The sequence below is a fragment of the Salmo salar genome, chromosome ssa10 (assembly GCF_905237065.1).
Source record: "Salmo salar chromosome ssa10, Ssal_v3.1, whole genome shotgun sequence".
Lineage (NCBI taxonomy): Eukaryota > Metazoa > Chordata > Actinopteri > Salmoniformes > Salmonidae > Salmo > Salmo salar.
Window position 1 is genome coordinate 35,469,444 of NC_059451.1, and position 7,331 is coordinate 35,476,774.

Below are 7,331 nucleotides of genomic sequence, written 5' to 3' on the forward strand. Positions count from 1 at the left end.
TAAAGTCCTCTAAACTAATCCGATGTATGTCCTTGAACAAATAATTTTAAAATCCCACACAGAATAAGTAATAAGGATAATTTAGTTGCTAATGGTAGCCTGCAGTACCCTGGTTGGCTTTCAACTTGAGTTACTCAATGAGCGGGAGCAGCACTGAGCTAGCCTGCAATGGCACTTTCTGAAGTAGCTTCAAACTACGCATGTTATGTTTCTATGAGAAGCCATCTTAACCAACTTCATTTGGCTTCAATGTACAATTGAGTCTTCACATAGGAGTGAATGGTGTCACGTGATCGATGGCTTTGTCCATTCATATATACAGTCATTGACTGCTTTGTATCCTACTTTACTCTAATGTACTCTACTCAATATGTCTTTAAAACATTTATTCAGAACCGGAAATTAACCTGATTTCAAATCCGGAAAATACATATTTCCAACATCTGGAAAATATATATTTTCACCTTTCATTAAAAAACTAAAATTAACCTAACTTCAATGTCTAGAAAAATATACTGAACAAAAATATAAACGCAACATGTAAAGTGTTGGTCCCATGTTTCATGAGCTGAAATAAAATATCCCAGAAAAGTTCCACATGTACAGTTGAAGTCGGAAGTTTACATGCACCTTAGACAAATACATTTTCACTCAGTTTTTCACAATTCCTGACATTTAATCAGAGTAAAAATTCCCTGTCTTAGGTCAGTTAGGATCACCACTTTATTTTAAGAATGTGAAATGTCAGAATAATAGTAGAGATAATTATTTCTTTCATCTTTTATTTCTTTCATCACATTCCCAGCGGGTCAGAAGTTTACATACCCTCAATTAGTATTTGGTAGCATTGCCTTTAAATTGTTTAACTATGTCCAACCGACCTCACAACCGCAGACCACGTGTAACCATGCCAGCCCAGGACCACCACATCCGGCTTCTTCACCTGCGGGATCGTCTGAGACCAGCCACCCAGACAGCTGATGAAACTAAGGAGTATTTATGTCTGTTTTTGGAATATATGCCTTTTAGATGTCTTTTCAGCATCATTTTTTGCTTACTGGGACCTTTCTAGTTTTCCTGGGCGTGTAGGAGGGCGGTCTCGCCTAGGGCAGCAGAATGGACAGGGCCGGGCCTGTTTGTAGTCTACATTAATGTGATAAATGTTGTCTCCTGTGAACTGGAACTAGCTAGCTAAGTGCTAACGTTAATGGTTTGCATATGTCAGACGTTGACACGACTAGCCTTCTTTGCCTCAGAAGCTGCTACTTCATGGCACTAGTATTCCACGAAATGTGCATTCTATCTGACACAAACTGATTAGATTTTCATTAATCGATAGCTTCAATACCAGAACCACTTTCCGACCACATACCAACCCTGTATTACTACGCACTTGTCACTAGTAGTATAAGTGTGCGGGACTACACCCCCTTTTCACTCTTAAGGATATCAATAAACATTCATGAAAAATATTATTTTGGCTAAATAAACTCATGACTGAAACTGTCATAATTTCAAATAAAATACTAACTTAATGTTTCTATTCAGCTTGAAACAGATATTTCATTTAACTCCGTGTTCTTCTGTTACAGGTAAGTTTCAACTGGTTACTTTTTCTCTATACATACAATTCAGAACACTTGTGATAATGAGCTTTCTTTTCACATTCAGTTCAATTTTCTTCAATGTCTCTTTTCTCTTTTTTGTTCAGTCTTTTCATGAGAGTATATACATTTATATTTAGCTCTCTTTTCAAAGTCATTTTTCATGAGAGAATGGAAGGAATAAGGCTATAGAGTCAGAGGTTACTGGCACTTAACCCTTTGGTGGAGTTCAACCTTTACCACCAGCTCAACACAACTGGACCTCGAAGCCAGTGCCACTGGGTTCTTTCATTGTTCCCCTCTAATCAGGGACTGATTTAGTCCTGGGACGCCAGGTGGTTGTAATTAATTATCAGGTTGAACAGAAAAACAGCAGGCTCCAGAACTCAAAGGGGAAACCAAGTCAGTTGTACAACTGAATGCCTTCAACAGAAAATGTGTCTTCCGCCTTTAACCCAACCCGTCTGAATCAGAGAGGTGCAGGGGGCTGCCATAATCAACATCCAGGGAACAGTGGGTTAACTGCTTTGCTCAAGGGCAGAACAACAGATTTTTACCTTGTCAGCTTGAGGATTTGATCCAGCAACCTTTCGGTTACTGGCCCAACGCTCTAACCACTAGAATACCCCTGCTTTATACCTTACCAGTGGTTTGATTTCTTTGCCATTTCTGGTGTGTGTGGTGCTTGTGGTGGATGAGAGCTCTGTGTTCTCTGGAAATTAAATGTGAGGCTCTTCTTCAGGTAAGTCAGTGTACACATGTTGTGTTGCTTGGTGTGCTTCTCAGGTATCTCATGTTGTGTCTGTACTGCTGACCTGATAACGATTCGATGGTGTAAGACCGTGGCTCACTTCTCTGGGCCATGACTACAGCTGGATACCATCCTTGTGGAGACTCCATGTGCACTGTAGCACCTGGTTGCAGCTCTGGGAGTGGTTTTGCTCCTTTGTTTTAGTAGTGGTTTAACACACATACAAAGGACAACATACAGATGCACACAAACATCCACAACATCACCCCTGCCCAGACCTGCTAACACCCCATCTCCAGCGCCCGCATCACTTTCCGTCACATGGTCTCAAACTGCACCATTTTATTTCTCTATGTCACCCACACACTTTCAACATTCAGACAATAAAGCATTTGGCCTTTCCATTGTGTTAATGATGGAGGATTGGTTGATTTACAGGTTTTAAGTATAATTATTTTCAAAATGATTGACTAGAAAAGTATCATCCAACCCATCTGTTATCTCATTGCACCCTCATATGCCATGTGCCAGTATCAGTTATTTTTATGTCTTGGTTCCAATTGTTTTATATTTTTTCTAAGAGATTGTGTTGCTGCTCTTGTACAGTACATGCTGCAGCGTTGTGTGGATACCTTGTGGTGTGGTATTGCATGTTGGTGGACTCTGCTGGAACGTTGAAGAGTGCTCCTGAGTACTCTGCCCATGAGGATCTGTGCTGGGGAGAGTCAGTCCATTCGATTGTGCTTTGCCAGGGCTTGAATGAGTCAGTTTAATACCCCAGGCTGATGTAAAGCTTCTAATTTTAGTGCTTGGTATGCCATTAGTGCTTGGTATGCCATTTCTAGCGAGCACTCCATTCATTCTGCTGTATGTGCTGTTTTGTCTTCTGTTCATCACTTCAGGATACTTCGTCATGTAATCAACAATCAACAGGTAAGACTAACCCCTGATCTCGAAGATGTCTACAGCCACTTTCAGCCAAGGGAGCTCTGGAATGTCATGTGAGAGTAGGGGCTCTTTCTGATTCTTGGGCTGATACTGTTGGCATGTGTAGCACATTTCAACCATTTGTTCAATGTCTCTTGTCATTCCTGGCCAATACAGGTGTTTCCTGGCATGAGCTTTTGTGCACTGCATTCCTCGATGAGCAATGTGAAGCTTCTGTAGCATGACTGTTCTCCTTGTTTTGGGAAGGATGATTCTGTCTCCTGCAAGCAGAACTCTGTTTTGTCCTGCCGCTGTGTCTCTGATTGACCAGTATTGATACAGTCTTGGGTTGAGCTGATTTCTCTGTTGTGGCCAACCTTTGCTGTGGACCTTGTAGCAGTTGTAATGTGTCATCTTTCTGTATTGCCTCATTGAGCTGTTTCAGCATGTCTTCATTAAGGGCGTCTGTTGCCTCCAGAGTGTAGATGATTTTCTCGTCTGTGACTTCATCAATCTCTGTGTGTTGACTCCCCACGACCGCTCGTGGCAGCGAGCAGCATGTCGTTCCTAGGTGTGTAGGATACGTTCAGATCCTACCTCTGCAGCTGGAGGAGCTTCCTCTGGAGTCTGGATGGCGCTATACCCAGTGGCTTCTTGAGTATGGACTATAGCGCCTTGTGGTTGGACTGTACGTTCACTTCCACCCCATACACATACTGGTGGAACCTTTTGGCAGAAAACATAATGGTTAACAGCTCCTTTTCTACTTGGGCATTGACACGTAGGCGATCAGTCGTCCCTATTGTGGTAGACACGTCCCTACTCAGTCTTTGGATGCGTCGGCCTGTATGACGAGTTGTTTCTGTGGATCAAAGAATTTTAGTGTTGGAGCAGGGATCAGAGCTGTTTTGAGCTTCTTCAGCACTTCCTGGAGCTCGTGCTGCCATTGCCAGGACATGTCTTTGCGTAGCAGCTGTCGTAGTGATGCTGTGAGTGATGCTTCACCATGGATGTACTGTCAACTACTTTGTCATGCCCAGCAGTCATTGTAGTGCTGGGCACGACTGCCTATCGAATCTTTTTGCAGCCATGTATGATAGGTGGGACATCTGGGTTCAGATGGATGTGATGTTCTCCAGGATTAGTTCAGTCAGTTGCCTTGATGAGCCCTACCCAGCTAGCTAGTTCATGCTTGTGGCTAGAAACCTCAGTGAGAATTTGAAACTTGTCTGCCGAAGTCGGGACTTATCGGACTACAAAATCAACAGATGTGCTTTAGCTGCCTGTCACCCTGGCCTGATATTAGTTACAGTATCTAGTTACTTCCCTCTTAAGTTACTGCAGGACAGCAGTGCTCGGCAAGTGGGACTCCAGAGCGAAGGACACACTGTGCCTCGTGTTGTGTTGCCAGCTTGCAGGGCAAATTATCCCCTTTGAGCAGCAGTAGTGTGACTTCTAGATGGTGAACCAATACTGCAAGTTATTTCTCCCTCGCCCATCGAAATAAACATCACTTTCTTTTACAAGTTTTAAATTGCACCATGCTGTTGCTGGCTAGCCAGCATAAACTAGCTAGCTAAGAAGGGTTCATCAGGACAATTTACTGAACCAAATCCATTCGACATGCGTCATCAATTTGGGCACCAGGCGTGTCCGTATAGCCTCTCCCCTTTAGCTTGGCAGCTGTTTTTATGTTAACTCGATTGTTTGTGCTCGACAAAATTCTGCAACCAGACCATGTTGTGGATTCTTATGACTGGAGGACTCATTGACTAGGTAGGTATATAGATGACTAGTGAAGCTTGACTTTAAATACAAAATAATAATAATAATATAACAAGATGCTTTTATCCAAAGTGACTTACAGTCATGCTTGCATACATTTTTACTTATGGTTGGTGCCAGGAATCAAAACTACCCTGGCATTGCAAGGCTCTACCAACAGCTACAGAGGACCAAATTAAGTTACTTAGTTTACCTCAGATTACATGTTCATTCATCGATAGCTTCAAGTCCAGAACCACTTTCAGACTGTATGACAACCCTGTATTACTACGCACGTGTCACTGATAGTATAAGTGTGCGGTACTATATACTACAACAAATAGCGTCAGCTGAAATATTTAGATTAATCATGAAAATAAATTCACGTTCATAGAGCTCTGGTTGCTATTATGTGAAAATTTCACAATCAGCCAAAAAGCTTACGCCAATTCAACATGAATAATTGTTTTGTATAGTATGTCATAGGCAATATCATGCATGGTCATTTCATGTGTATGTGAAAACAAAACTCATAATCAAAGTAGACTAAGGAAGGGCCAACATTTATACTTTAGCCACTGATTGTAATAGATAATGACTTTACAATCATTTGTAAATAAAAATGTATTGCATTCAACATATCTTTAACTTCTATTTGGATGTCAGACTATCAATCCTTGCATCCAAAGCCTTTTCTGTGAAATTGAGAATGGTAACATTTCTCTAACCTACACTTTTTGTAAACTCAACTTTCTGTGGCTGGTCACTCACTTACTTTTTGTACCATTAAAAAGAGTTGATCCTCGGTTTTTAAATGTGGACCCTTTATCACTCTTTCCTTAATCGTAGAATATCCAATGTCATTTTTTTAATATATATAGATTATTGGAGTTATTGACATTGTCATCCATGTTGTGTCAACATTGCTATTGAACTCGATGCATTCTGGAAATGGCTAAAACACCTTACAAACACTCCAAACCAACTTACTGTATCTGAACCCAAAGTGTCAGACGTCAACACTACTAGCCTTCTTTTCCCCAGAAACTGCAACTTCATCATGGCACTAGTATTCCATGAAATGTGCATTCTATCTGACACAAATTGGATCATGACAATGAACGTGAGTTAACATACTTTGACTAATCATTTAAAATAATTTGCATTCAGAGGTCTGGTTGACATTACGTGAAAACAACACAATCAGCCATGTTATAACTTGTGAATAGCTTAGTTCCGCCTATTCAACATAGGCTAGGCTATTTCATGTGGATGTGAAAACAAAACTCAGAATAAAAATAGACTACTAATGACTTTTTTTAAACATTTAATTCAATTAATTTCATTGCAAATGTGAACGGCACACCTTTTAGACACCTACTCATAAACAGAAATGCATAAAAGGATGACAGCCAGGTCATCAAACCCTGGGACTTTGGGAAATGTGGAGCTATCTTATTACTTTGACGGCCTTTACAGGAAGATCTTGCATTAAGGTTTTTTGTAAGGCAGACTGACAGTTTTTTATTTTGACATTCCTCTTGTTTCCCACCTAAGCTGGCTACAACAACCTGGAGGTGGCAGAGCATCTCCAGAAGCAAAGGGCTGACATCAACGCACAGGACAAAGGAGGCCTCATCCGTTTGCACAATGCTGCCTAATACAGGGTCCGTCACCTCAAAGATTACATCAGGCTTTTGAAGATGTTTTACATGCAAACCGCGTTTTTGCCTCAGCTCCTGCTTTTCCCAGTTTCTCTTTCTTTGACCCTTGCCTGTCCTGACTCGGAGCCCGCCTGCCTGACCACTCTGCCTGACCCTGACCTGCACCATTGCCCTACCTCTAGATTATTGACCACTGCCTACCTTGAGCCTGCCTGCCTGCCATCCGGTACCCCACCTCTGGTTTACTGAGCCCTGCCTGTCTATTGCCTGCCCTTGTTGATTATTAAACCATTGTTAATTCGACATTGTCTTCATCTTACCGTCATACCTGATACAGAATACCTACACTGTGACCTTGTGGCCTAGGATATTTAACAGCTTAGGTGTCATCGGGCTTTAGAAGACATTGTGATTGTTTTGTTTACAAAACCGTACAGCACATACAATGGAAAAACACCCACAATGTGATGAAGATGACCTTGTGGAAAGCCTAGATATGTAACTGCTTGGATGTCAGTTTTTGGGCAAGTCATTAGGTTAAATCCTTTCCTCTGTCACTTGTGAGGGAAAAATTATGTATTCACCTTATTTTTTGGATATGTAACAATTATTTACTTAACA

General features: G+C 41.4%; 1 long non-coding RNA gene across 1 annotated transcript; it reads left to right on the forward strand.

Annotated features, from left to right (window-relative positions):
* Positions 1 to 4,719: 4,719 nt before the first annotated feature.
* On the forward strand, positions 4,720 to 7,013 carry LOC123724406 (uncharacterized). The gene is made up of 2 exons (XR_006756939.1): positions 4,720 to 5,058; positions 6,604 to 7,013. It is a non-coding gene; the product is annotated as an uncharacterized lncRNA (long non-coding RNA).
* Positions 7,014 to 7,331: the final 318 nt, after the last annotated feature.